Source organism: Lissotriton helveticus, chromosome 1_2 (genome assembly GCF_964261635.1).
Source record: "Lissotriton helveticus chromosome 1_2, aLisHel1.1, whole genome shotgun sequence".
Classification (NCBI taxonomy): Eukaryota; Metazoa; Chordata; class Amphibia; order Caudata; family Salamandridae; genus Lissotriton; species Lissotriton helveticus.
Window position 1 is genome coordinate 133,174,595 of NC_136058.1, and position 27,721 is coordinate 133,202,315.

The window sequence follows — 27,721 nt, forward strand, 5'->3', positions numbered from 1 at the left end:
TGCACATAACACTAAATGGGTACCCCCTTGAGGTGGTGGAGGAGTTTGACTACTTGGGCGTTAGGATTAACAACGAAATGAAATGGGACGCCCATGTGGCCAAGATGCTCCTAAACCTCAAAAGAGCCTCAGGAGCGATCCTAAGAAACCAGCACCTTTCTACTAGCATACCTGTGGCCCCAGCTCTGGTAGCATATGAGGGAAAGGCTGTTGCCTCTGCTGTCTATGGTTCAGAGCTATGGGGAGGTGAGAACACCTCTGACCTGGTAAGGGCAGAAAATAAGTTTGTGAGGGACCCGTTTGCTCTCCCCCCTCCACCCCTCTAAAACCTCTCTTTTTAGATATGGGAAAACATTCCATTGCTGATGTGCTGCGCCTTCGCCCTTTGCTATTCTGGGTGCGCTTGCGAAGGATGCCAGAACTGGCAAATTATGCGTTGGTCTTGGACGAGCTGATCACATTGAACAGTGCAAACAAGATACCGTGGTTGACCAAACTTAAGCAGCTGGTTTTGAAGCTAGGTTTGGGAGAATTCTGGATCACCCAGTCCCCTCCCCACAAGCTTATCAAAAAAATATATTGGGAATGGGTCCAGGAGGAGGAATTAAAACGTGCCAAGTGGGGGGCATTAACAACTGCCTTCATGGAATTCAAACCCAGTAAAAAACTCGAGCCCTTCCTAGATTTTATTCAAAACCCTAGGGACAGGTCCCTCTTCCTGAAAATGAGATACAGGATCTTACCCTTGAAAAACTTTACTGAGGGATGGAAAGGAAGGGGGCATATGCCCATTCTCCCAGCTGCCCCGGATGCCCATGCACAAGCGAATCACTTCCACACTTTTTATTTGCTTGAAGGGCTTACAAAAGACCCAGAACAAAATGGTTAAAACCGGTATGCAGAGAGCTGGGTGTGATAGATACCAGAACCACCTTGCGTATGCTCAGGTCGGATGTTACATCTATGCTAGTTGTATGCGGGGTCGCTAAATATTTAGCCAGTGCGTGGTTCATCCGTGCCAGACTGTTGGCTTAAGACATGAGAAAGGATGAGCTGTAAAATCAATGTATATACCGATTTCTGCTAATGTACTATTAAACCACTTGTTTTAAATGTAAATACTCTGATTTTTATCTTTTTAGATCATGGCATGAAATGTATTGAATAAGTAGAGTTCTAAATATGTGTTTTTATGTATGTATGGTTTGTACTTTTAAGGTATGTAAATATCGAATAAAGAAGTAAAAAAAAAAAAAAGTAAATGAGATATTCTCTATATAGAGCGTGGTAGCTCTATATAGACCCCTAGGACATGCAGTTGCGCATCACTTACCTAGACTAGGGAATTTTAAGAAAATATTATTTTAAGCGCTCACTAAATTGATGGAAATTACTCAAATGTATTTGAACGATAAATGGGTGACCAACTTCGGTGGGATTGGATATATTAAAGGATGGAAAACTAATACTAAGCTAAGCCCCTGAGATCTTGAGACCCCTGGAGATTAGCAAGATGTATCTAGCGCCATGCCCTCCTGCAGCAGATGTAATTCTCTAACATTCGATTCTAACACAATGCATGTTCACGTAGCATAGTACCACACTTTAGGGCAGTGGTGCCTGATTCTTTACTGGAGATGACAGCCAGGAAAGACTTCTCAGCTTGAGCTAGGCCTATTCAGCTTGAGGCCTTTCCTCTAAAAATGGAAATTTGCTAATGAAATTCCTTGGCTTGGCACTCGTTTTAGGAAAAAGAAGCATTGCTATGGCCAGGAAATTGAACAACACTCCTGCACAAAATAGCTGGGTGAAGGCTGCCCAAAACGGGACCAAAATTCAGAATATGACTTTATATATGGAGACAATTAAGAGAAAATCTGGCCATTTGTTGGCCCTGGGATAGGATGAATGAAGAACTTTGAAGAGGAAAATAATTAAAATATTACAATGGAAGGATTGCATGCCAGAAGGCAGTACCACTAAAGAGATGGCTAGTTCATTGGAGGGTGCTGCTCCATAGCCCGAGTCACTGACGATTTTTTAGTTTTCAGCATCTAGAGGATCTTGCATCAGATGACCTAGCCTCTCATGATAATTCCTAACCTGACCCCCGTGGTTAAATGAAATGCCTGATCTAAGTGTGTAAGTTTAATTTAGAGATGAGAGAGTTTGGTACATTATTATGATTTTTGGAAAATGTGACTGTTGGACTGGGCTTTCTCTGCAGGGTTAATCTCAAACCTTTTGCCTCTACCCTCCACGTTCCCTGAATTTGTTTTTGTTTGCCTTAGGACTCTGTGCACTTTACCACTGCTAACCCGTGCTAAAGTGTTTGTGCTTTCTCCTTTAAATATGGTAGAATTGTCTTTCACCCAGTTTGTATATTGAGTTTACTTGTAAGTGCCTAAAGTAGAACTACATGTACCCAGGGCCTGTAAATTAAATGTTACCAGTGGGCCTTTTAGCGCTCATTGTGCCACCAACGTAAGTAGCCCTTTAAACCCGCCTCAGACCTACCATTGCAGCCTGTGTGTGCAGTTTGAAACTGCAATTTCCACTTTTTGAAAACAAATCTTTTGCCAGGCTCAGACCTACCTTTTTAATACAGATCTCACCCGTAGAGTAGGCCCCAAACAGCGCACAGGGCAGGGTGCAATATATTTAAAAAGTTGGACATGTGATTTTAAGTTTTACATGTCCTGGCAGTGAAAAACTGTTCCATTTGCTTTCTAGGCCTGGGCGGTAAATTCCGTTTTGCTAGCGGTATTTGTGGAATTTTTGTGATTTCGATTTCCGCGAAGAACGCGGAATTGCCAATAATTCCGCAATCCACGGCTTCGCGGAATTTTTTGCTTGTTAGCGCTTTCAAAATGCCTGTTCGCAAGATATTTCTTATAGAGCATGCAAACAAATTTCAAAAAGGAAAGAGCTTCGCGAATGGGCGGAACAAGCAATTACGCGTATTCGCGGAACTCTACGTGCTCGCAGAGATTTTTTTACCGTTTTGCGAAGCTTTGCGTAGTGCGACTACGCAAATGCCGCCCGCCCCTATTGATTTCCACTACTGCCAGTTCTCCCTCTCCCATAGAATAATACTGGCGTTACCTTATTACTTTTAATAAGCAGTAACATCCAAATGGGAACAGCGAAACAGTTAATGTTTAGTGTCTTTGGAATTGTATGATAAATCCTCTTTTATGGTAAAATGGGATTTTAAATGAAAATTTAGAAAAATGCCACTTTTAGAAAGTTTGCTTTTTCCTGCCCTAGCCATTTAGTGCTTGCAGCCTGTTTCTGGGTCACATGACGAGCTGAGGTGTGCCTGGATAGTCCATCACTAGCAGGATGGGAGGGCGGAGTTCGGCACAGTCCCACTTATACCTGAAGGGGCTAAGTCCTGCGTTCAAATTAGCCTGGAGCAGGGGAAGGAGATCTGAGCACTTCAAAGTGAATCCTCTAGACATTTCTCCCACTCTAAAGAAAGCACAAGGTATAAATATTGGACCTCAGACACAAACACTTCAGTGCTCCTCTGGATCTGCGGATGTTACAGTAAGGACTGCTGTGCTGCTTGTTGCCAGAAGGACTGCCACTCTTTGTCGTTTTGGTGTCAAATTATTTATTACATTTTACTTTACTTTTCTAATTTGGTGTGGGATTGCTCTTTTGATGTGAATTTACTTTGCTACTGTTAGAGGCAATGTTTAAAGAATTTATGCAGCACTTAAGATTTAAGCCTGACTGCTCTGTGCCAAGCTACCAAGGGGTGGTGCCCAGGTTACTAAGGGGTTTACTGGTCCCTAACATGGATTGTGGTTACTATTTGAGTAGGATTCCACCCCCCAACCCTAACTCAATTTCTTAGTGTCCCTATTGAGACATGTATTTAGGCTCATCCTCTCCTTGAAGGATATTTGACACATTTTCTTTAGAAATTGTGACTTTTTTAGGGTATCTGAAGTTTCATGTTTGTTTTATGCAATATTAGGACACACAGACTAAAAAACTGACTATCGAGGAAGGAAATGAAAATTACATGTATCTGATTCATAGTATATATAATCTTGCCTGTTGTAATCAATGCAATTACTAAAAATATTACTGTTTTACAAAAAAGCAATGGCACTGTCCAGAATGTAGAAACACAAATCCATTCCATTTCACCTGATGCTAAAGGGGTCAGACGGAATAATCTATTGGCCTGCTTGTTCTGTTCTGGCGGACAGTGTCACAGCACAGCTTCTGCATTCATTGGGTCTGGAATTGCATACAAGATAGTCTAAAGTGCATTTCAGTTTGAGCTGTATAGCGCTTTATAAATATAATTATACGCATATATTAATACTAAAATTAATTCAATGGTCTATGGACTTTTCTTTAACATAATTTTAATCATTACTTGACTGTGGATTATGGTCACTGGAACAGAATAATTAGGTAATGCATTGCTATTGTAACACTTGTGATCTTCTTGTACATAACCTGTTATTTGATTTATATGAATGAGTTTAATCTCGGGTGCGTGGGCCTATTATCATGCACTTTATTAATATTAGAAAGGCTTTGGTCACCGAAGTCCTTTATCTGAGACAAAGGTGCATTGGTTTCTCTTCCTCTGATCGCAATCAAGTGTTGTAAGGCTCTTGGATTTCCATCATTATGATGATAATGAAATGACATCACTGAAGATCAGAGCAGGCAGACCACGGACTGGCAGAGCAGAATGCTTACAGTGAGTGCTACAACTGATATTAAAGGGATATTAATTCCACCACCTCTACCCGGACCTTCAAAACTGACCTCAAATCTCCTCTCTTCCAAAGACACTTTCAGAACTAAAACATCTCTTTTCTTGTCCCTCAAGGAAGTTCTTTCAATATTGTAAATTTGTAATCTATGCCTGCACCATCTTCATCCTAATGTGTTTTTTTTGTTTTTTGTGCGACTGCCATTCATTTTATTTTACTCTTTCTTCTTTCTCGTTTGTATCTGTAACGTGCAAATATGTACAATTCTCCTCTTGTAACGTACTTGGTTCTATTGTGAAGCACTCTGACACCTTTGGCTAAAGTCTGCGCTATATAAAAATGTATTAAATAAATAAAATAAATAAATAGGGTGGCTGGGCTTAACTCAACAGTGCTCTATGCACTTTCTGCTCAGCTCTTCTCAGGACACCACTTCTGATCAGCCCTTCTCAGGACAGTCCTCATGGTGCCCCCCAATAAGCAATGCCTGATACTGTGCTTCATCCAGAGCAACAAGTAAGGGAGCTGTGGGTGCGAGGGGAGTACATGGCATGATCTACTCCTTGGAAGCAGTGCTTAATTTGTAAAAAAAGAAGAAAAAAAGTGCAGGGGCTCTCATCAGCTTCCACCACACATTGCCCCTGCCATGCTGCTATGATAGTAACAACACAACTACTAACCATGGCGCTCCTACAAGTGTGACAATTGAGACTATTTCCGGTCCGCAAAGCTGTACAAATGGCTCGGGCGACAGGTAATGGTCTTTATTTTATGTATAATAAATTAATAATCAACTATTGTGGTTGTCAATAAATTAGTCAGACAGCGTCACCTTGTAAATGTCACAAGCTACCGTGTTGACAATTAAATGCTGGTGCCGAACAACGAAACCACCGGCTCAAATTAAGCACTGCTTGAAGGATGGCTCTGTCCGTGATTTTCGGTGCGACTTCCTCTTCCCTTCCAGAGTCTCTGCTATTAAAGACAGTTTAGAAGTGTATGCACAGCCTCGACCGGAATGGGCTTTTCGCTGATGGGCTGGAGCCTTTGGAGGCTGGTTTTGAAAGTCCTGGAACTCTCATGGTGCCTCTGTCCTTTCCCAGGTCCCTGAGGTTAGTTGTTGCAGGCATGGAGAGGCTTTGAGAGAGAGGAGAGGGAGAGAGAAGGCGATCAAAGATGGAGGAGAGAGAGAAGACAGATGGGGAGAGGGAGAGAGAATATTTAGATGGGTGGAAAGAGAGAGCTTGCATATCTACATGAAACCTCTCGCAGCAATCGCACGCCAGCACACGCCAGCACAACCTCAACATCATCTCTTATGCCGACGACACCCAGCTGATCCTCTCCCTCACCAGAGACCCCGACACCGCCAGAACCTGCCTACACGAAGGGATGAAAGACGTCGCCGAGTGGATGAAGGACAGCCGCCTGAAACTGAACTCGGACAAGACGGAAGTCCTCATCCTGGAATCTTCGCCCTCCGCCTGGGATGACTCCTGGTGGCCCCCAGCCCTGGGCACCGCACCCAAGCCAACCGACCACGCACGCAACCTGGGCTTCATCCTGGACCCCTCCCTCTCGATGACCAGACAAGTCAACGCCGTCTCCTCATCGTGCTTCAACACCCTGCGTATGCTTCGCAAGATCTTCCGCTGGATCCCGACCGAGACCAGGAAGACTGTCACCCAGGCACTCGTCACCAGCCGACTGGACTACGGAAACGCCCTCAATGCCGGAACCACAGCCAAGCTACAGAAAAGACTCCAGCGCATCCAGAACGCCTCCGCCCGACTCATCCTGGATGTCCCCCGACGCAGCCACATCTCCAGCCACCTGAGGAACCTGCACTGGCTCCCCGTCGACAAGAGGATCACGTTCCGGCTCCTCACCCACGCACACAAGTCTCTCCACGACCTGGGCCCCAAGTACCTCAACGACCGCCTGACCTTCTACACGCCCACCCGCCAGCTACGGTCCACCAGCCTCGCCCTCGCAGCCGTACCACGCATCCAAAGAGCCACTGCCGGAGGAAGATCCTTCTCTTACCTGGCTGCCAAGACTTGGAACTCCCTCCCCATCCACCTTCGGCTGACCCAGGACCATCTCACCTTCAGGAAACAACTCAAGACCTGGCTGTTCGAGCAGTAGCATACCCCTCCCCCCAAGCGCCTTGAGACCCTCCCGGGTGAGTAGTGCGCTATACAAATGGCATGATTGATTGATTGAAGACTAAGAGAGAAGGGTTGGTTTGATCATTTTTGCAAGGGCTGCGTTTGATTGCCCGCCCTGTGCAGCTTCTGCCAGTATGCATTACATAGCACAGCAGGGGGGACAGAAACATTCACAGCATGCTTGTATAGGTCCCTACGAGACTATAGTTGCATGTCTTTTTAGTGTTAGTTACATGGGAAGCTGGCACTATAATGAAAATAATTGTCTTTCATTCTTATTAGGGTCCCTCAGCTTTGGCCTGGTACCTCCATCTTAAGTTGCAGGTAATTATATTCATAGTACCTACTTCTCGCTTCTCGTTCATATTTTAAACAACCAAATCAGTGGTCGAAGAGGAAGAGTGAGCTTTAGGTAATATTTCAGCAAACTGTCATTAACCTCAATGGGCGCTGTTTTTAGAGGAAACTGTATTGTTCAACATGTCCGTGCGACAGTATTTATGCACAACAATCGCTTTAAAAAATATAGGTGTTGCCTACCTTCACTGTCGCTGTATAGTGTTCTGTTTGTGGTGGAAACTCCTGTAGTTTTGATTTTCACCTCCCTCCCCTCCCCCCAGACCCTGTGCATGACCATGAGATCACACCATCTCCCCTAATGGTGCAAGCTGTAGTCGTGGGATAGTGCATCACCTAGTGACATCTGCCTGGTGCCTGTGTCGATCCACTTTTTACCCAGCATTTCCTCTATTTAAAGGGAATCGGTGCAGAAAAGCAGACAGTTCTCTTTACCATTGCCAGCGACACTAACAATCACCAGCCAAAGACATTTCAGAATGTTTCTTTGTAAAAGGAGAAGTAGTTTTATTTATTTGTTATCGTTTTTGTCATATACAGTCAAGTGCAGCATAAAAAACAGCATTGAAATGCAATCGAAACATTAACACTAAATAAGGAATAAAGTAAAGAATTGTCAACTTACTTAAAAGTATAATATGCATACAATCGATTGGGATTGCTCTGTTAACATTATGAAAAGACAGAGCATGATCAACATTTAACTAGAGAAAATAAACACCGTCCCAGAAAAACCCTAGGAAATTTCCTTGCAAATTCTTTACACACCTTCGACTTGCTTTACACACTTAAAACTGGATCTGAACCATTGGGGTGAAGCAGAATGCCCAGTTCCCCACTGGTCCCACCATCCCAGGATGCGTGGACCAGAAATAGAGATATAAAGTTTACATTCTGCTTCCCTTCCTTTAAATTCAAGAAATTGTTTACGGTAACACAAAAAATTAATAGGTTCCCCCTTGAAGATCTATGGGTGTATGTCTGGCTCCTCTAACTCATAGAATATTTTCACATGGAACAAATTCACCCATCTGTCCTTGTTGATGATGGTGTAAGGCAGTGGTGCCCAAACTTTTTCGACCCGCGGCTCCCTTGAACCATTGGCCATTGCCCGTAGCTCCTCACTGTTAATTTTTTTTGGAGGGTGAGGTGGATGTAAGCCCGGCCTCGGGAGTACTCGCATTTTTCTCCCTGAAAATTATTGGGATGAAGCTGATAAAGGTATTATAATCATATACGGAGGGTGTTTTGTATTACTAAGGCGGTGCCTTTAATAAAATATTCCTAGTTACACTTCTTTGCCTATGCCTTTTTTAGAGTACCCTCTCAAACTTTTTTATCCCACTTACAGTGCTAGATAGCATCCCTATGCATGTAGGCCCCATTGCCAAAGTGTTGCTGTGCTTGAAGAATATTTGCATGTATTTCCATTTCTATCCATGTCATACGTGCCAACACGCCTGCCTCAGCAGGGTGAATCATAATTTTTGAAACCACATACAGCTTTATTTTTGCTGTCTCCCCCTTAAAATTGCCTCCAAATGAATGCATGTAAAATAAATTCCTCAGATTTTTATTTTTTTATTTTTTACACAGTCCTCTTTCTTGCGTCCAAATGTTGCCTTAATGTCATATATGGTGTTTTACATCCCTGTGCTCAAGGAGAGAGCAGACCTGTCTGGAAATGTGTGTGTACTGAAAGAAACGTGTACTGGAAGTACCTATGAATCAAGTACAAATGTCAATACTTCATACTACTATGTGTGTTTGATAGACAGGACAACTGCACTTTCCTGACAACTTGCATTGGTGTTAAATGAATTTGGAAAAAAAAATAATTAATGAGTCTAACAAAATAAATCTGGCATATTCTGCTTACTTTGGGAGTATTGGAACGTGGAGATCCAGTGAAATATGGAGGTCATCTCCCTCGACATCAATTAAGCAATACTTTTACCGCTTTAGGCATGTCACTTACAAATCCTCACATTGTGCGTTTAAGTCTAATTAGTTTAACTGAAGCCATCCGACCCTTCAACATTAAATGCATTAAAGTGCTTGGTGCGTGGCTCCCCAGGCTAGGTTGACTGTTCTCCAGGGAGCCATGGTGCACAGTTTGGGAACCACTAGTGTAAGGAGATCCAGAATCCACTACCAGTGTTACTCATCTACACCCTCCATAACCTCATGTATGCATAGAATATGAGGGTTCTCTGTATCAGAACTAGAATTATTCAGAAAAGGGGGGTGGTGATGAACAGAGTGTCTGAATTAAGCAGACCACTCTTACCCAGTCCAAAGATCAGGGCTTGATCCATCACCGTTATTTAGCTCACTGCCCCATCCCAGCTCAGAACCTGGCTATATGCAAATTAGTCTGTCCCTGGCCCAGTGCATCATGGGAACAGGGCAGACCAAACTACCAAGCCAATTCTTCACCAGAAAGGAGACAAGCTTCCGGGGACCGGTTTCTGCCATTTCAGGCGTCGTCGGCCCGGCTTGCTTGAATCCTGATGGAGCAGTGAGCAAGGGACTCATGTCTGAGTATACCCTGCCACACCTATAGTGGCCAAAAATGATTCAGAAAAGGGGGTGGTGATGAACAGAGTGCCTGAATTAAGCAGACCACTCTTACCCAGTCCAAAGATCAGGGCTTGATCCATCACCGTTATTTAGCTCACTGCCCCTGATCTCTTGACTGGGTGAGAGTATTCTGCTTAATTCAGAAACTCTGTCCATCACCACCCCTTGTTGTTAAATATTTTGTCCACCCTAAGCGTGGAAGGGTATACTCAGATGTGAGTCCCTTGCTCATTGCACCATCAGGATTCAAGCAAGCCGGGCCGACGACGGCTGAAATGCCAGAAACCGGTCCCCGGAAACTTGTTTCCTTCCCAGTGTAAGAATTGGCTTGGTAGTTTGGTTTGCCCTGTTCCCATCATGCACTGGGACAGGAACAGACTAATTTGCATATAGCCAGGTTCTGAACTGGGATGGTGCAGTGAGCTAAAAAAACGGTGTTGGATCTAGCCCTGTTCTCTTGACTGGGTGAGAGTATTCTGCTTAATTCAGAAACTCTGTCCATCACCACCCCTTGTTGTCAGAACTAGAATGATCACATTCCTCTACAATACACATAACAGATTTTGATTTGCAACACACACACACACGTAGAATGCCCTGTTATTCATCATTTAGAGCATTTCTGATTCAGGGCAGGACACCTCATCATGGTGTAGATGAGAAGTATTACCACACCGATAACAATTCAACTTCAAACCAGACATTCGTGACCTGGAATTCTGTTTCCCTACATTCTTCTCCTCTTTCTTAAAACCTTCCTGGTTACTTTTCTGGTAAACTTTATTTTTGACAATTTTAACAATGTCGTTGTCACCATCTATTTTGTTAGCTTACACTACAGCATTGGAGCACCTAGAGGTAAGCTCAGACTTGTTAATAATGGATGTGACATCTTACAAACTACGTTCAAAGTGGTTGTAAGGGCAAGACTGATTTCGTACTCCTTCAGGAAAAAATTCCAGTCAGACAAAAGTTAATTTCACTGGTTGTTTTTAAGGTGTAGTCATTCTATCCGCAAGATTGAGTAAAATAAACAAGCTGACAGCCAACACGTGTTTCACCCCTTTACTTGGCCACCCGGAAGTACTTGTTCAAGTCACCTTAAATGTCCGCCATATATTACACGCTGATTACCACACTTCATGACAGATTTCAACCGGACTGGCATTATGCCCATTATTTTACAAGGTAAGGCCCGGACCCCCAGCGCCTTAATTGATCACCCTTCTAAACTCTCAAAGACTGCGGCAAGGCCTTTTCCAAACTTTCCCCCCCATTTTCCCATAGAAAGTACAAGACGTATCAATACAGATGACTTTATCCTTAGATCTTCTAATGCAACGGTAAGACCTGATACCTCTGCCCACTGAGACGCGCATGCATCACTGCCCGGCGTACTAGTGCACCTACCTACATCCCCATGGTTAATTCTACACCACGTCTCTGCCCAGGACCCACTTTTGATCTTGCTGTAAGCTAACGAGGGAGGCACTTCTCCCTTTTATAATGTATATTAATCCTCTCACTCGATGCAATTGAACATGGCCTTCCACTTAACATTGAGCCCCAAAGCTACTTTTGTGCCTATATAACTGGAGGCTCACCATGTAGAACCTGCACAAAATGTTAGTTTCCACTGACTAACAAGTATTGCTTTATTTATTTATTTTCTCACATGTACATCCCTTGGATTCGCCCCTAATTGGCAACGCAACTTTTTCTACAAAATATGTAATGATATCCCGCTTTCATTTGTGTATCTGTCACACATTCTTGGTTCTAAAATAATTTCTCTTTTTGCCCTTCAATAATTATGCCCCTTTATCCTTTGCTTTCAATTTCTACTTCATGCATTTAAAAAATCACTTAAAATGATGAATGTCACGTTCTTTCTTTATATCCGTTCATATCCGTTTTCTGTCCTACACGCTGGTTCTCATACACATGTTTCTTTCGCTCTAATGTAATCATACCTATCAACCCTTCTTCTCAAAATATTTCTCTCCCATGCAACCGTATTTCACTTGAAATGATGAATGTCACATTATTATAAATTGTAAACTAAAACTGTTTTTATATTTCGATCGCAGGATTCTGACATATCAATAACTGCTACTCCTGTTTATAATGCCTCCGTCATTTACTTACTTATTCATTGCGCATCCGGGATGCTATTAATGTCTGCCCATATGATACCTCCATAATTCTTAAAAATCGTTGCTCCACCTACCCACCTACATTGCAATGTTTTGACTCTTGGTCATGCACTTTACCTCATGATAATTACTACCTTTTAATGCTACTGCACAACAATATCTACCGTCCCACAACTTTTGATTAATATCTGAACTGCTTTGTTTTTATAAAATATTTGGAAACAATTGTGCTTTGCAATAATGCCCCATATGCCTCTTGCCTCCTATGTGCCTTTTGTCCTTGCCTGTGGCTTTTTTTTCTTCTTTCTTTTTTCCTACTCCTCCCACTCCCCCTTCTCTCTCTCGCTTTGGTAATTTCACTTAAACTAATTTGTTTCAATGTTTTACACTGATGATAAAATGATTGCATGTTGTCTGTTGTGTTCCTGCCCCTTTCCTTTTTCTCAAAAACTCACCTCCCTAATGCTATGCTTCTAATGCCCCATCTTTCTTTCTTTGATGTTCGCTACCTCCTATCTCTCCTCTCTTTTCTCACTTGTTGTCACGGGGATGCACACTACCCCCCTGTTTTGCTCACCATGAATGTATGTACAGCCCTGAGGAAGCCCCAGGCTGGATGGCCATGTAAAGGGGTGAAACACGTGTTGGCTGTCAGCTTGTTTGTTTTACTCACTTTCACGGATAGAGCGACTACACCTTAAAAAAAAAAACAGCAAAATGAACTGTTGTCTGACTGAATTTTTTCCTGAAGGAGTACAAAATCAGTCTTGCCCTTACAACCACTTTGAACTTTGTCTAAATATTAGGGTGTTAGGGGTTTCCCCCTGTTAAGGGCAAGTATCACAACAAAATCTTTGCTCAATATTAGGCCAGTAAGGGACCGTACTTTTTTACCCCTTATCACACAGTACATCTTGCAAACTAGACTCTCTATGGCCTTACACACTGTTGGGGCAAAATATGCATCCAAATATGCCAAGGCATGTGTGTAAACATTGTTAGTCTCCAGAGTGTTTTTTCTCCATACGATTGTACACTCTGAGACCCTTAGGCCCAAGGCAATGCAGAAGTATTTTTTTCTTACTGTCCGGTGTCACTACCTTACTTTCAAAAGTGTCAATGTAGTGAAGGAAATCTTTCCATTATTCCCACTTCAAATTATTCACCTTATCATCCTTCACCATGAAGGGTTGTGGCGTGTGAAGATTCAACTAGAATAAATGCAACCTATAGAATTCAAACCGTCACCTGTAAAGCTGGAAAAATTATGGAATTTGTCTCCCCACAGTGATACGCAATTTGCGATGTGCATATTACCGGAATAAAAGTAGTGTGCACTGCTAATGCCTTCTCAACGCTCTTCCCTTTAGGTATGCGTGCAAACGCCAACAACGTGAAATTGAGCACTAATTGCTGTGTCCACCCCAATTCTAGTTGAAACACAACATGACGGGACGTGCTCGCGCTAACACCGAAGCCATGACAAACACGTCACCGATATGCACTATGACTGCAGCAGGGGAATGCTGAGCGCGAGATGCAGGCTGCAGATGGGTTCCCACAAGTGGTTCCCTCATGGCGGCACCCAGGGCTGTATCTGCTTTCCTCAAGTAAGGTGCTGCTAATTTCTATTTATGGTATTTATAGAGCGCAAACAATCATCCCCAATGGGATATCATGGCGCTATCCTGACAGTAGTGAATAGTTAACAGATAACAGAGTGGGGATTGTGTTTAGTCAGATTTTGGAAAAATAAATGTTTTTAGTTGCTTCCTGAAGGACAAATAACAGTCTGTTAGTCTGAGTTCCTGCGGCAGCTTGTTCCAGTTATTTGGCGCCAGGTGGGAGAACGCCCATCCACCCATCCTAGCTGTTTTCACACGAGTGTTGCTTGCTCTAGCAGCCGTACAGGAACGCAGGTTCCTCGTTGGAGCATAGAATCTGATTTTATTTTTTAGGATGCGAGGGCCCGTATTGTGCAATGCTTTGTGTTATGCACATTAGCTTGAAGATAGCTCTCTGTCTCATTGGTAGCCAGTGAAGCTCACGCCGGCAGCTTTTGGCTGGGTCGTACTTCCTTTTATTGCAAATTGCCTTTGCTGCAGCGTTCTGTACGACTTGTAGTTTCGTGAACAGATAATCCGCCATTCCCATAAACAGGGAATTTCCATAATCCAGCCTACTCATTAATAAAGACTGGACAAGTATCTTCCTACATTCAGTGGGGATCCATGGAAAAACTAGCCGGAGCATCTTGAGTATTGCAAAGCCTTTGCCACAGATTGTGGATACATGGGTTTTCATACTCAGGGTATTATCTAGAGTCACACCTAAATTTTTGGCCGTTGATGCTGGGATAGGGGCGGTGCCCAGAGTTGTGGGCCACCAGCTGTTATCCCATAGGTGTGTATGTCTACCAAACAGCAGAATCTCAGATTTGTCTGCATTTAGTTTGAGACAATGGCTATGCATCCAGTTGGCTAGTTCGGTCAGGCAGTTCAGTAGCCTATTCTTAGGGTCGTCTTCTTCATCTAATGAAATCATTAGTTGGGTGTCGTCTGCGTAAGAGCAGATCCCAACACCCCACTTTCTCCCTATATCGGCTAGTGAGGAGACAAACACATTGAATAGGGTTGGGCTCAATGAGGCCCCTTGTGGGACCCCATACTTGATGTTCAGGGGAGGGGAAACCAAATCACCCATTCGTACTGACTGTGTTCTGTCTTGCATGAAAGACTGCAACCATCCTAATGCCTTATCCCGGATACCCTTGGCTGCTAGGATTTCCTGGAGTCGGTGGTGTGGGACGGTGTCAAATGCCGCCGAGAGGTCTAGTAGAATCAAGGCGACTGTCTTTCCCTGATCTACCTTGGTTCTGATATTGTCTGACACTGCCAGGAGTGTTGTCTCAGTGCAATTGTTAGCCCGGAACCCTGTCTGGGAACTATCCAATAGATCATAGGTCTCTAAGAATTTGGAGAGCTGCCTGTTGACCAATTTCTCCAGCACCTTAGACAAATATGGAAGTTGGGAAATGGGCCGATAGTTTGCCGGGTTATGAATATCAGATCCTGCTTTTTTTAGTAAGGGAGTAACTATGGCGTTTTTCCAACACTTCGGGAATTCAGCAGAGTTCAATGATAGATTGAAGACTTTGGTTACAGCTGGGCAGATTGTTGATGTTAATTGTGAGAAAATATGATGTGGGCATGGGTCCAGTGGGCAGCCTGATTTTACTTCCAACATAGCTTTGCCCACTTCCTCCTCTGAGAAAGGGCCGAATCTAGGACAGCTAGCCAGAACTAGGGATGTTACACAAGGTTGTGGTTGCTTTGATTCGATGTTGGAAAAAGAGGCATAGATCGTATCAATTTTTTCACAGAAATAATCATTAATTTTATTGCAGCCTTCCTGCGAGGGGGTAAGATCCACTGATAAATTAACTGGGCTGCATAACTCTTTGACTATTTTGAATAGTTCTTTTGACAAATTTTTGCTTTCTGTTATCCTCCGTGAGAAATAGTCTTTCTTTGCTTTCCTAATAGCTTTGTTGTAGAGCGCAAGTTCCCTTTTGTATATGGCTCTTGTTTCTAGGGTTTTATTGAGCCTCCAATTGTGTTCGCAAGATGTACATTTCCTTTTTAAAGATTTTAGTTCAGGTCCATACCACTTCTCTGAAACTGTGCCTCTCCGTTTATGTTTAGAGAGCGGAGCTGAGCAGTGTTCCAGCGCACACTTGATATTATTCTGGAGCTCTTCTATTGCATTATTAATATTGGTGTTTCCTATGGCTACCTGTGAAAAATGATTCTGGAATTTTTCCACAGAAATTTTTTTCCAGCTCCTAGCTGATGCTGTTGATGGGGGCATGGATTTAGAGAGTTTGGTAGGTACTTTAATAGTGAACAAAATCATAGTGGTCAGTCCATATCAATGGTTTAATTGCATCGATGTCAATGGCTCCTATATTGGAGAAGATGAGATCCAAAATATGTCCAGCCCTATGTGTTGGCTGATTAATTATTTGTGTCAGCTGAAGGATATCCATGTCCTCCACTAACTGTTTGGTTAATGGGTTGCTGCAGCTATCAAAGTGTACGTTAAAATCTCCTATCACAAGGATATTCTTGTTTTTGAGACAAACCGGTAGTATTTGGGTAAAAAGTTGGGCACTAAAATCTAAAGTGCTTGCAGGGGGGTTTTAAACTATCACTCCCCCAAATATAATATTAGTGTTTACGGATACTGAAAATGCCATTACTTCATGGCTGTTGGACTGTGTGATCGGTTCTTGTCTACAGGTAAGGGATTCCCTAAATAGCAGGGCTACCCCTCCGCCTCTTTTCTTCACTCTATTAAGATTGAGTATTTTATATTCCGCTGGAAGGGCTGTCGCGATGTCTGGGGTGCTGTGGGTATCGAGCCAGGTCTCAGTAATAAAAACTAAGTCTGGTCTGATTTCTGTCAATAAGTCCCATAGCTCTATCGCATGTTTGGGTAGGGATCTTGCGTTGAGATAGATGCATTTAAGGGCCAGAGTTGGGGTATTTTTTATACAGACTTCTGTCCCTATATCACTTCCCCATTGACAGTGCCGACAGCAAAAAGGGCCCGTAGCATCATATGGTCCCAGTCGAGCACAATGTGTTGTATCTCTTGCCCCTACTTTGTTCAAACTCCTAAGCTCAGCGCTGGAGTACGAGATAGTGCAGTTAATATCTTCTGTGGGTAATTGGGCATGGGGTGTGGTCCCTAGTCCCGGCCTGTGGCGGACGGGCGCAGACAGGCTTACCTTTGGCGCCCCGTCGGCGCCGCCGCTGCGCCCGTTCGCTGCGCCCGTCCGCTGCGCCTCCTGTATGAGGGTGCCATTTTATCTAGAAAAGGGCGGGAGGGTGGGAGGGGCTTAGCGCTAGTATGCTAGCTCTTCCTCCCTTTCCTCACCCAAAATGGCGGCCCCAACCAGCCATGCTAATGCCAGCCATGCTAATGCCTGCAAAATGCTCCAGTTGTGGCCGTGGCAGGGCTTGATCTTCAAACAATTAATCCACCAGGGGGCGTGGCTACGCAGCGTAGCGCGATGGCCGCACTGTAGAGTCATTCCGGAGTAACTGATCTCCTCCTGTATATCCGCCACAAAAATCCGCTGCCTGAGGCGAGATTCTGCTGTTGAAGGGTGCACGGACCCAATCAATCCAAGTTCTGAGTAGGTGGGATGCAGGAGGCTTGAGATACAGCCGTCACCTTTGAGCTGAGCCGGGCCCCCGGGTGGAGTGGAGGGTAGGGCCGAGGCGCCATGACAGACGACAGACTGACCCTGGTGCGACCCACGGTGCTTAGGCCTGTGCTGGAGTGGGTCGAGCTACCTCAACGTGGGATCCCCAAGAAACAGAGCAGCCCCCTCCGGATGCGACAAGAGGCACAGAAAGGTCCGCTTTGGCTAGAGGACAGGTCACGGAGGTGAGGCCTGCCGGGTGGTGAAGCACCAGCACAAAGGTGCGGAGAGAGACAAGAGGTCGAGCAGCTAGGGGTCTGGATGGACGAGAGGCCTGGAGCGTTGTTCTGAACCTAGGAGCGGTCACTGACAACACCGGGGCTACACACTTTCCAGGGAGGTACTGAGGGGACTCCAGTCACCCCGCGCCTGAGCTTGGGAAACTCCCCGTGCCATGTTTGGACCCATAAACCATTTGACTGGCAAATCGAGGCTCCAGCTGGCGGGACTGGACCAGGCCCAGCCCTTGAGTCTTGGCGGTGGCGGGGACAGGTCCCGCGGGCACCAGAGAGGAGAAAGGCACACATGTTGGGGACACCTGGAGAGATGACTACTTTGGCACCAAAACGGAGAGGCGCACTCCACTCTTGCCATCCAATAATCATTGGCAGCGACATATAGGAGGAGCCCCGGCTGCACCGCCTGCGCCACATGCCCCAGGGGTCAGCAACTACGCACCCCTTTATCAGCCCGATGGCGCGAAGAGGTAGCCCCCTTCCCTGCGCCCTACTGACCAACAATGCACCAGTGCCCTGGTTGAAATGGGACTTGATGTCGGGGGGAGAAGGGCCCAAAAGTAACCCAGCAAAATAAATTGGACCGCTACACATTCCCCGAGGCAAAACTCCAAGACCAACAGCCCAAAGATAAACCAATGGGGGGTGCGGAGGGAGCAACCCCCGAACTAACTCTGAAGGATCTCATGGAGGCGATCACCGGAGTTGGAGTGTCGCTGTTGCAGAAGATGGACTCAATCTCTTTGAAGGTAACTCTTATCAGGGCAAAGCTCAGGAAAAAAGTTAAACAAGCAGAGATCACAATGGCGAGTCTCGTGGAAGATACCTCACATCTCCAAAGCAAAATTTGTGACCTGCAAACCTTTCGGAAATTTGCTGAAAGTAAACTGGACGATTATGAGGGACTCACCAGGCGCAATAACATCTGCATCCTTGGTGTACCCGAGAAGGCGGAAGGACAGGCCACAGATCTTTTCGTCGAGGATCTTATCCTGAATCACCTGCAACCAAAAGGCCTGTCAAAATGTTTTGTCATCGAGAGGGCACACAGTGTCCCTGGGGGGCGACCGAAACCTGGAGCATCCCCTCGTCCAATACTGGCCAGACTGCTCAATTTTCATGATAGGGACGTCCTACTACAAAACACATGGGGAACCTCCATTTCATTACCAGAATGCAGAGATTGCCTTCTTCACTGACTTCACGCAAACTGTCTAGAAACAACGGCGATCCTTTCTTAAAAAAGCATCTCAGAGACAAAGGTGTGAAATATGCGATGCTGTTCCAGGGTTGGCTCTGGGTAGAAGTTGATGAAAAAGCCTGGTTCTTTGACTCTCCAGAGGCAGCTTCTGAGTGGCTGGAGGGATGGAGAGGGCCAAGGAGCATAATTTCCCCTGAGATGCCAGCCATATTGAGCTTAACCCCTTCGGTGCTCATGACGAGCTCAGCTCGTCATGGGTATACCTCTAGGGTGCTCATGACGAGCTGAGCTCGTCATGACCACACCCATTTCTATTATGGCCCAGCATAGGGGGGGAATAACAATAGCAGCCAAGGTGTTAAGCATGAAACACAAGGGGCCTTGTTGGAGCCACTGAACTATCACTCAGACAAACTTTGTCATTAACACAGACTGCAACAGGCACTTCGATTCAGGGCAACACGAACTGATGGGTAGCCTCGAACTGCCTCTGAGTAAGATCCTGAGACTGGACCCCCCTCAGGGAGGTACCACACATGAAAAGTAAATGGGGATCAGGGAAATGGAGCACCACACACCCTACTTTTCTACTTTTAGTTCACCAGTTGGACGACAGGCACTCTGCATTTCTTTTTCAAGTACATGGGCAGTTTTGAGCCCAGAGAGCAGGGGAGCAGGGAATGGGGTAGTGGGGTTGGGGGAATTGAGTGTTTTTATTGAATCGGAATGTATAACATGCTTCTATCGAGAGGATTACACGGACTGTACAGGCTCAAATGGGTATACATTGGGAAATGAGCATTAAGATACTGAGTTGGAACGTCAGTGATCTTGGGGACAAGATCAAATGCTGTGTAGTACTACAGTACATTAAGAGACAGGCCCCAGATGTGATCCTGCTACAAGAGACTCACCTAGTGGGCAACTTATGTAAGGCGCTGATCAGGTTGGATTACAGTCTAGTGGCCCATTCAGGATTCATCACTGGATCCAGGGGGGTGGGCATAATACTGAGAAATTTCTTCCCCCAAACAATCCACCTGGTTGGACGACTGGGGTCGATACATAGCGATCGCAGGACAGTGGGGGGACAACTTGCTTATGTCGGTCTATGTCCCGCCTGGCTTGCAAAAAGCACTTTGAAAGATTTGGGTTCCATACTATTATTCTTCCCACAGGGGCTCCTGATAGTGGAAGGGGACTTCAATGACTCCGGCACCCTAGATTGGCACCCACCCCGAGAACTCGGGCCCTCGCACCGATGGCTCCCGGACTTTCTGGAGGCCCTGGGTCTAGAAGACACATGGAGAATGTGGTGATCTGCACTGTCAGCATTCCACATGATGTCATCTCTGGTAGTTCTATGTACTGATGATTCCTCCCCAGTGTTCCCTGTTTGGCAGTTGCAGCTGCTGTGTCTTTCCCTCAGGCTGGACGGCTCTCTTCTCCTGAATAAATCCTGAATGATAACTTCCTGCTTCAGCCTCATCATTACACTGGCGACGAGGATTGTGACTTTCTCCCATTGTTCTTACTAGAAAAAGGTCTGGTGACCTTCGCATGTGTGTGGATTTGCGCAGTCTTAATGGAGCTATCTGGGTTGATGGTTTTCCCCTTCCTCGCATTGAGGATTTGATAACAAAGGTTGGATCATCCACTTGGTTTTCCAAACTCAATTTGAAAGCAGCATACCACCAAATTGAGTTACATCCCCACTCACGCCATCTCACTGCCTTCGTAACACCAGATGGTGTATTCCAATTTCGACGCCTTCCTTTTGGATTGGCTTCTGCCGCAGCTGTTTTTCAGCGTATCATGTCTGAAATGTTTAAGGAACTCTCTAATGTTGTCGTCTTTCAAGACGATATTCTCATATTCACCCAAACTGAGAGTGAACATGATAAAGTCATTGACCAAGTTTTTAACATTCTAGAACAAAGAGGTGTAACTCTACAAAAGAACAAGTGTGTTTTCAAGACCAGAGAAGTAGAGTATCTTGGTCATAGCATCTCTGAATGTGGCATCAAGCCCAGATCAGGTCTGATCAAAAGCATCATTGAAGCTCCTGCTCCCTCCAATAAGGAACAACTTTTGTCCTTTCTTGGTCTCTGTGAGTTTTACTCTAAATTCATGAGAGACTATGCCAAGACTACTGAATGCTTTAGACTCCTACTTAAAAAAGGTGCCACTTTCAGCTGGTCTGATGAATGTGAAAAAGGTTTTCAACTCATAAAAAAACATATTACCAATGCTCCTGCTCTGCAACCTTTTAATGGTAACAGGGAAACTGTCGTTACTGTTGATGCTTGCGAATATGGTTTAGGAGCTGTTCTCTCTCAACTAGATTATGGTAAAGAATTCACTGTAGGATTTGCTTCCAGAACTCTCCGTCCTGTTGAAAGGAAATACTCAGTAATAGAGAAAGAACTTCTAGCTTGCGTTTGGAGTGTTGAAAAGTTTAAATCTTATTTGTGGGGTAGACCCTTCATCCTTCAAACTGACCATCGACCTCTTGTTGATATTTTATCAGGCAGAAACGTCAATCGCACCACAGCACGATTGGCTAGACTTTCCACTAAATTGTTAGAGTTTAACTTCAAAGCTATTTACATACCTGGTGGGAAAAACAAACGAGCAGACTGTCTGTCCAGGTTGCCTGTACATGACCCTGATGAAAATGATTGGGAGACTGAAATTGAAGAATGTTTTGTAGCCAACATCTCCAAAAATTTCATTTCTTTTGCTGAAAATGATTGGATCAAAGCCGTTGAAAATGATACCATTCTCAAAGATGTAATTTCATTCATAAAAAAGGGGTGGCCTAAAGAAAAATCCCTATCTCACGAACTTCAAATTTATTGGAAAATCAACCCAGAACTTTCTTTGGAAAATGGCAAAATTGTTAGGGGTGACAAGTTCATTCCTCCTTCTGTCTATCGTGAGAAAATTATTGCTGATGCACATTCTGGGCATCTAGGAGCCACCATCACCAAGAGAAATGTCAGATCGAACTTTTGGTGGCCAAAAATAGACAATCAAATTGTAGAGGCCATCAAACTGTGTACACGCTGCAATACTAGTGACAAAGTTCTTGTCTTAGAAGGTGTTTGTGACTCTATTGTTCCTCCACCTGTTAGAGCTTGGCAAAAAATTGGTCTAGACTTTCTAGGTCCATTTCATGTGCTTCCTAATACTTCCAAATATTTCCTGGTTCTTGTTGATCATCTTTCTAGGTGGGTTGAAGTTGAACCCATCAATGTGCCCAATTCTAAAAGTGTCATTGATTGTCTAAGCAGAATTTTCTTGAGGGAGGGTTGTCCGGAAGAAATCCTCACTGATAACGGAGTGCAATTTATTTCAAAAGAAATGGGTTTTTTTCTGAAAAATTGCTGTATTAAACACACCAGAACCCCATTGTATCATCCCCAGAGTAATGGCAAAACCGAGAGGTTTAATAGAGTTATTGTTGAATGTGTGCAAGCTGCATTCAGGTCAAATAATTGTATTTTTCAAGCTGTGAAAGATCTTATATGGTCTTATCGAATTTCTCCCCATGTTGCCACAGGTTTCTCTCCCTTTGAGTTGATGAGAGGGAGGAAAGCTTGTTCTCAAGCCTTCCCATTTTGGATGATCAAAAGTTTTCACCGGGGTTGTGATTTAGAAAAAGTCTGGGAATGTGCTAACAAAAAATCTTCCGGTTCACTATCTTACAATGTGGATTTAAGCAAGAAGTCCTCTCAAAGTATTCGTGCTGGTGATTGGGTCAGGATTAAAAATCCCGTTACGGTCAAGAAAGGTTTTTCAAAATTTCTTGATTCGCAACAAGTTGTAGAAGTTCGCAAGAATGCGGTCAAACTGTCTAATGGCAACTGGTGGAGCACTTCTCGTGTAGCCAGAGATCCTTCTCGTGTAACTGTTTTTCCATCCAATGTTAATATCAATGATGATTTAATGAAAAGTTCTGATGTGAATGGTAACAGTGGCCCTAGGAAAAGCTTAAGAACAACTGTTAGGCCTAACAAATATCGTGATTTTATTTGATTTATTTTATTATGATTATTCTGTGTTTTCTGATTGTTTTTTTTTTTGCTTAAAAAAAAAAAAAAAAAAAAGGGGGGAGGTGTGTGGTGATCTGCACTGTCAGCATTCCACATGATGTCATCTCTGGTAGTTCTATGTACTGATGATTCCTCCCCAGTGTTCCCTGTTTGGCAGTTGCAGCTGCTGTGTCTTTCCCTCAGGCTGGACGGCTCTCTTCTCCTGAATAAATCCTGAATGATAACTTCCTGCTTCAGCCTCATCATTACAGAGAACCTACCACCCAGACCACATCCAGCACACCTTCCATTCAGGGGCCCATACCAGTCTCTACCATCTGGATTATCTCCTTGTCCCCGCCTCTCAAATTGCACACGTACAAGAAGCCAAGCACTTGGCCCGTGGCATCTCTGGCCACTCCCCAGTGTGGGTTCAAATGGTCATAGGGGAAAAGAGGGTGGGTAAAATAGCCCCCATTAATCCATGGTATCTCCCTAACCCAACCATTCAAAAAGCCCTCCTACAGACCTTTGACCGAAGGGTCAGTTGAATCCTCCCAGACACTGTGGGAGGCATTTAAACAGTTAAAAGGGGGTAGGCACTCTCACTGAAAGCTGGGGCATGAAAGGAGAAAATGAAGGAGCTAGTCAATACCCTGAAACTTGAGAGGGACGAGTACAAGGGGATAGCTACTGATAGGGCCAAGGCTATGGGCAGGGAAGAAGGCAGAATATATGACCTTGGGGACAAGGCAGGGAAACTGATTGCATGGTTAGACAAGAAAAAGTTGGCAAGTAGGCTGGTGCCTGAGTTGATAGATGGTACAGGACAGACCATCAATGACCCCCAGGAGATTGTTGATAAATTTGCCACATCATTATAACATAATCTATTGCACAATAACACAATACACTGATAAAGACTTCCAACTGCTATTCCAAGACCTAACACTCCCTAACCTGCAGGCAGACGACCAGAGCCTACTAGAGAGTGACTTTACAGATGACAAGATAGAACAAGCGATCAGGAGCCTCCACTTTGGCAAGGCCCAAGGTCCAAACGGTTTACCTATCGAGCTATACAAACTACGGCTTGACAAACTAGCCCCCTACCTGCGCGCTATGTTCAAAGAGGGCAGGAAGGTGGGGTAACTCCCACTGAACCAGAGAATAGCAACACTGGCCACTATCCACAAAAAAGGCAAGCCCAAATATGATTGTGCCTCCTATAGGCCTATTTATATGCTCAATGCGGAACCCAAGATCCTAGCTAATCTTCTGGCGAATCGGCTAATCAAAGTAATAAGCAGGCTGGTACACCCGGACCAGTCAGGCTTTATTCCCCACCGCAATACGGCACTGAACCTACGCAGGGTACATGGAGTGATGGGGAGGCGGGACACAATCCAGGAAGCAGCAGTCTTAGTCTCACTGAACGTCACTATGGCATTTGACACCATCGATTGGCCATACCTGTTTGCAGTACTAGCAAAGATGGGGTTTGGTCCTAGTTTCACTCAATGGGTAAGACTCCTTTATTCGGAGCCTCTAGCCCAGGTGGTTGCTAATAATAAATAATCTGAAGCGTTTCCCCTGGGTCCCGGGACCTGTCAGGGGTGTCCTCTGTCCCCCCTCCTTTTTGACCTGGTCTTGCAGCCACTCGCAGCCTGGATCTGTAAGGATCCGGTGATACGTGGGCTGCGATGGTTTTCTACGTGGGGGGATCGTATCTCCCTGTACGTAGACAACATCCTGTTATTCCTCACCTCTCCCAAAATGTCACTTACCTGCGTACTATACATTTTTGCAACCTTCGGCAGATACTCTGGGTACTCAATAAAGTGTAGTAAATCTCTTATTTGTTCTCAGTAGACCTCCAACCCCCCCAACCAAAAACTGTCCGATACTGATTACCACAGTCAGCCTTAAATACCTCGATATTTTTGTCCCCCCGATCATAATCTTCGATTTGAGCGTAACCTACTCCCACCCCTACAAATGCTAAGGCAAGACATACTTAGCTGGAGGGCGCTCCTGCTGTCACTGCTGGGAAGGGCAGCACTTTTCAAAATGATGTCGCTCCTTTATGCTCTTCAAAACTACCCAGACGTGATTCCCGCACGATATTTCAGAGAGATAGAGAGTTTGCAAAGGGACCGATTTATGGAATGGACGACCCCGTTAGCCCTGAACAAACTCATCCTGAGGTGGTACGATGGGGGATAGGCCTTCCAGACCTTAACAAATATTACTGGGCCGCCCACTTCGCAGATAATAATCATTGCACTTACTGTCACCTTAATGACCTGGGATTCGCTATGGATAGATGGCTGTTGTCGGGAGGAAACCACAATAGGACTCTCAACTAGAAAACTCAACGATCCCCCATGAAGGGACCGAGCAAACACTTGGTCCAAACTTGGCACGCGGTGAACAGAAGCCTGGGGTGGGAGCGTAAACTGATGTTGGCAAACCCCCTGTGGGATACCGAGACACTGGGTAATCTGTGGACCACAAAAGGGTTCGAAAAGTAGGATCTTATCGGGATCTCCAGGATTGCGGACCTGTGGGCAAATGGTGAGGGGATCACGTTCGCCACTCATCAGCAGAAGCACTACCTAGCCAATTCAGAATACTTTAGATATCTGCAGATACGACATGCTTTACAAACACAGCTACCAAAAGGGTCTAGCCTCCTCCCCTCCAGCCCTTCCCCCCCCCCACCCAGAGTCCTCCCCCCTAGAGGATAGACTGCTAGATGGCTACTTGCCCACAAAAGCTGCGTCACTGACTTATAAGAAATCGCTCAACAATACTGCAGACACTCTCCAGCAACTACATGGGAGGTGGGAGTGTGACGGCCTCAAACTGGACGGTGAGGAGTGGCAGGAAGCAGTCGCCTCCCCACGAGAGGTAGCTATCTCAGCCAGACTGAGACTTGTACAGCTCAAGATATTGTATAGAATTTACATCACTGGGCCTGGTCTGGTCTGTATGGGGAAGACCGAGACTGGGGAGTGTAGATGGGGGTGCAGACAGCAAGGAACCTTCATGCACATACTGTGGGAATATGACCACATTCAACGGTATTGTTGCAAAATCCATGATATCCTGAGTGAGGCACTCGAGCACACTATCCGTCCCGAAGCAAAGAGATGTCTCTTAAATGTATGGGAGCCGACGGACCTGAATAGGAAAAGCAAGCTCTGGGTCACCTTAGGCCTCATGATAGCGAAGAGGAATATTGCACAACTGTGGGGAGCCGCACATCCACCCAGGACAGCGTTGTGGAGGGCGGACATGGACTGGTGTATGTTCAGAGAGAAAACCGTGTATATTGCATGGGGATGCCCCCAAAAATGGTCCTTGATTTGGGCCAAATTGAATGATTACTGAGGCAATATCTGTAGCCCCCCCCCCCCCCCCCAGCGCCCCACTTCATGATGATCCACCAACACCATAAGGGACGTACTCCCAAATGTGTAGTCTTTGTATATATGTATCTTTTGTAACTATTACTGTGTATGCAATGGTACTCCTCTCTGCTGTATAGCTGATACTGATTCAACGTGTTTAATAAAAATATATATTTTTTAAAACCAATTAACCTACCATAAAAATGAAAGTACTTGCAGAATTGTAAGTTTTGTAACAGACTCCTCTGTCGTAAAGGCAGTGTGGCTACAAACGGGATGAGTGGCTCCAGCTCTGGGTTCTTCAAGGTTAGAGTCACTCGTCGCCAAAATGATTAAGTGTAGCGCAAAACCATATTGGTCTTCAAAAAAGCTCTATATACGACTCAAACCCATGGCATAAGCACCTCTGAAACAGAGGTCTTTCTACTCTTCCGTCTGGCTCCCAAGACCTCGCAAACCCTGTGTGACCTCTTGACATTCTATGACCTCAGAAGAACACTCGAGCCCAGGAATGCACATGAGCCAATATAACACTTGTCAAGGCCAGTGTGCCCTATGAGGAAAAGATCATCCCTTTTAGGAAGTGATATCCAGTGAGGGATCCTGTCAGTTGGATCCCAATGGATAGGTGTGAGTAAACAGCTGCTGCACTGATCAGGCTGTCATATGTGTACAGACTCATCTCAGTGACCCCATATGCCAGAGAGGGCTGCTGTGAATGATCATTACTGCCATGCTGAATGGGGTGTACCCCATGGGTGGAGTAGTCTGTAACCCCATATGCCAGAGGGGGCCACCATGAAGAGAATGTTGCTGCTGTGTTAGGCCATAGCCTGTGGGCATTTTAAAGTTGGGAGGCCCCATATTCCAGAGGGGGCCACCATGAAGAGCAAGGATCATGATCCGGTTTAGCTGGTGCCAGGAGGAAAGGCCGCTGTGATGACCTGAAAGTGGCCAAGCCCTAACTAAAGCATCGGAAACCATACAATCGCCCCTTACCTGTGAGAAGGTTCAAAGGAAATTACAGTGACACCGGATGGCGCACCATAGCCGACCAACTGCTGCTCCTGCAAAGCAGAGTGCAACTCACTACCAGAAGCCACTACTGATCTCTACAATGTAAGAGTGTGGAATGCCCCTGGAGACTCCAGTAGAGCAACCCCAGCAAGAAGGGCTAAGATTGATTTCCAGGTTGAAGATGCCCTAGGAACTTGTTTGGCCTCACAGTGCTATTGTTTCTGGTACACTTTTGTCTTAGGAACAACCCAGTAGTTGCTCAGGGTCAATAGTAGATCAGGCCAGAGACATCATGAGTTAAATGTCTCAACCCCCGCTGTGGAGTCTAGTAGCTCCTGCTTGCCTCATGGCCATCTAAAAAGGGTTCTGATATTGACGAACAACAGAAAGAGAATACAATTCCCAAACCAGTTAAGAAAAATCACAAAAAAAATTAACAGCCAAATACACAGTAAAAATTTGCTAAACGAACCATGAGATAAGAATGTTAAACTTTTAGGGCAAAAGCATCAAGAAAACACAAAGCA

The 27,721-nt window shown here is 45.0% G+C and overlaps 1 protein-coding gene across 5 annotated transcripts in view; it reads left to right on the forward strand.

Annotated features, from left to right (window-relative positions):
• FYB2 (FYN binding protein 2) overlaps positions 1–27,721 on the forward strand; it is a 571,085-nt gene that overhangs the window by 269,359 nt on the left and 274,005 nt on the right. The window contains exon 5 of one of the 5 annotated variants that reach the window (XR_013603713.1): positions 7,202–7,243. The exons of the other annotated variants lie outside the window; for them this stretch is intronic. The gene's annotated coding sequence lies outside the window, so the exon portion shown is untranslated. The remainder of the gene's footprint in view (positions 1–7,201; positions 7,244–27,721) is intronic. 5 annotated transcript variants of the gene reach the window in all.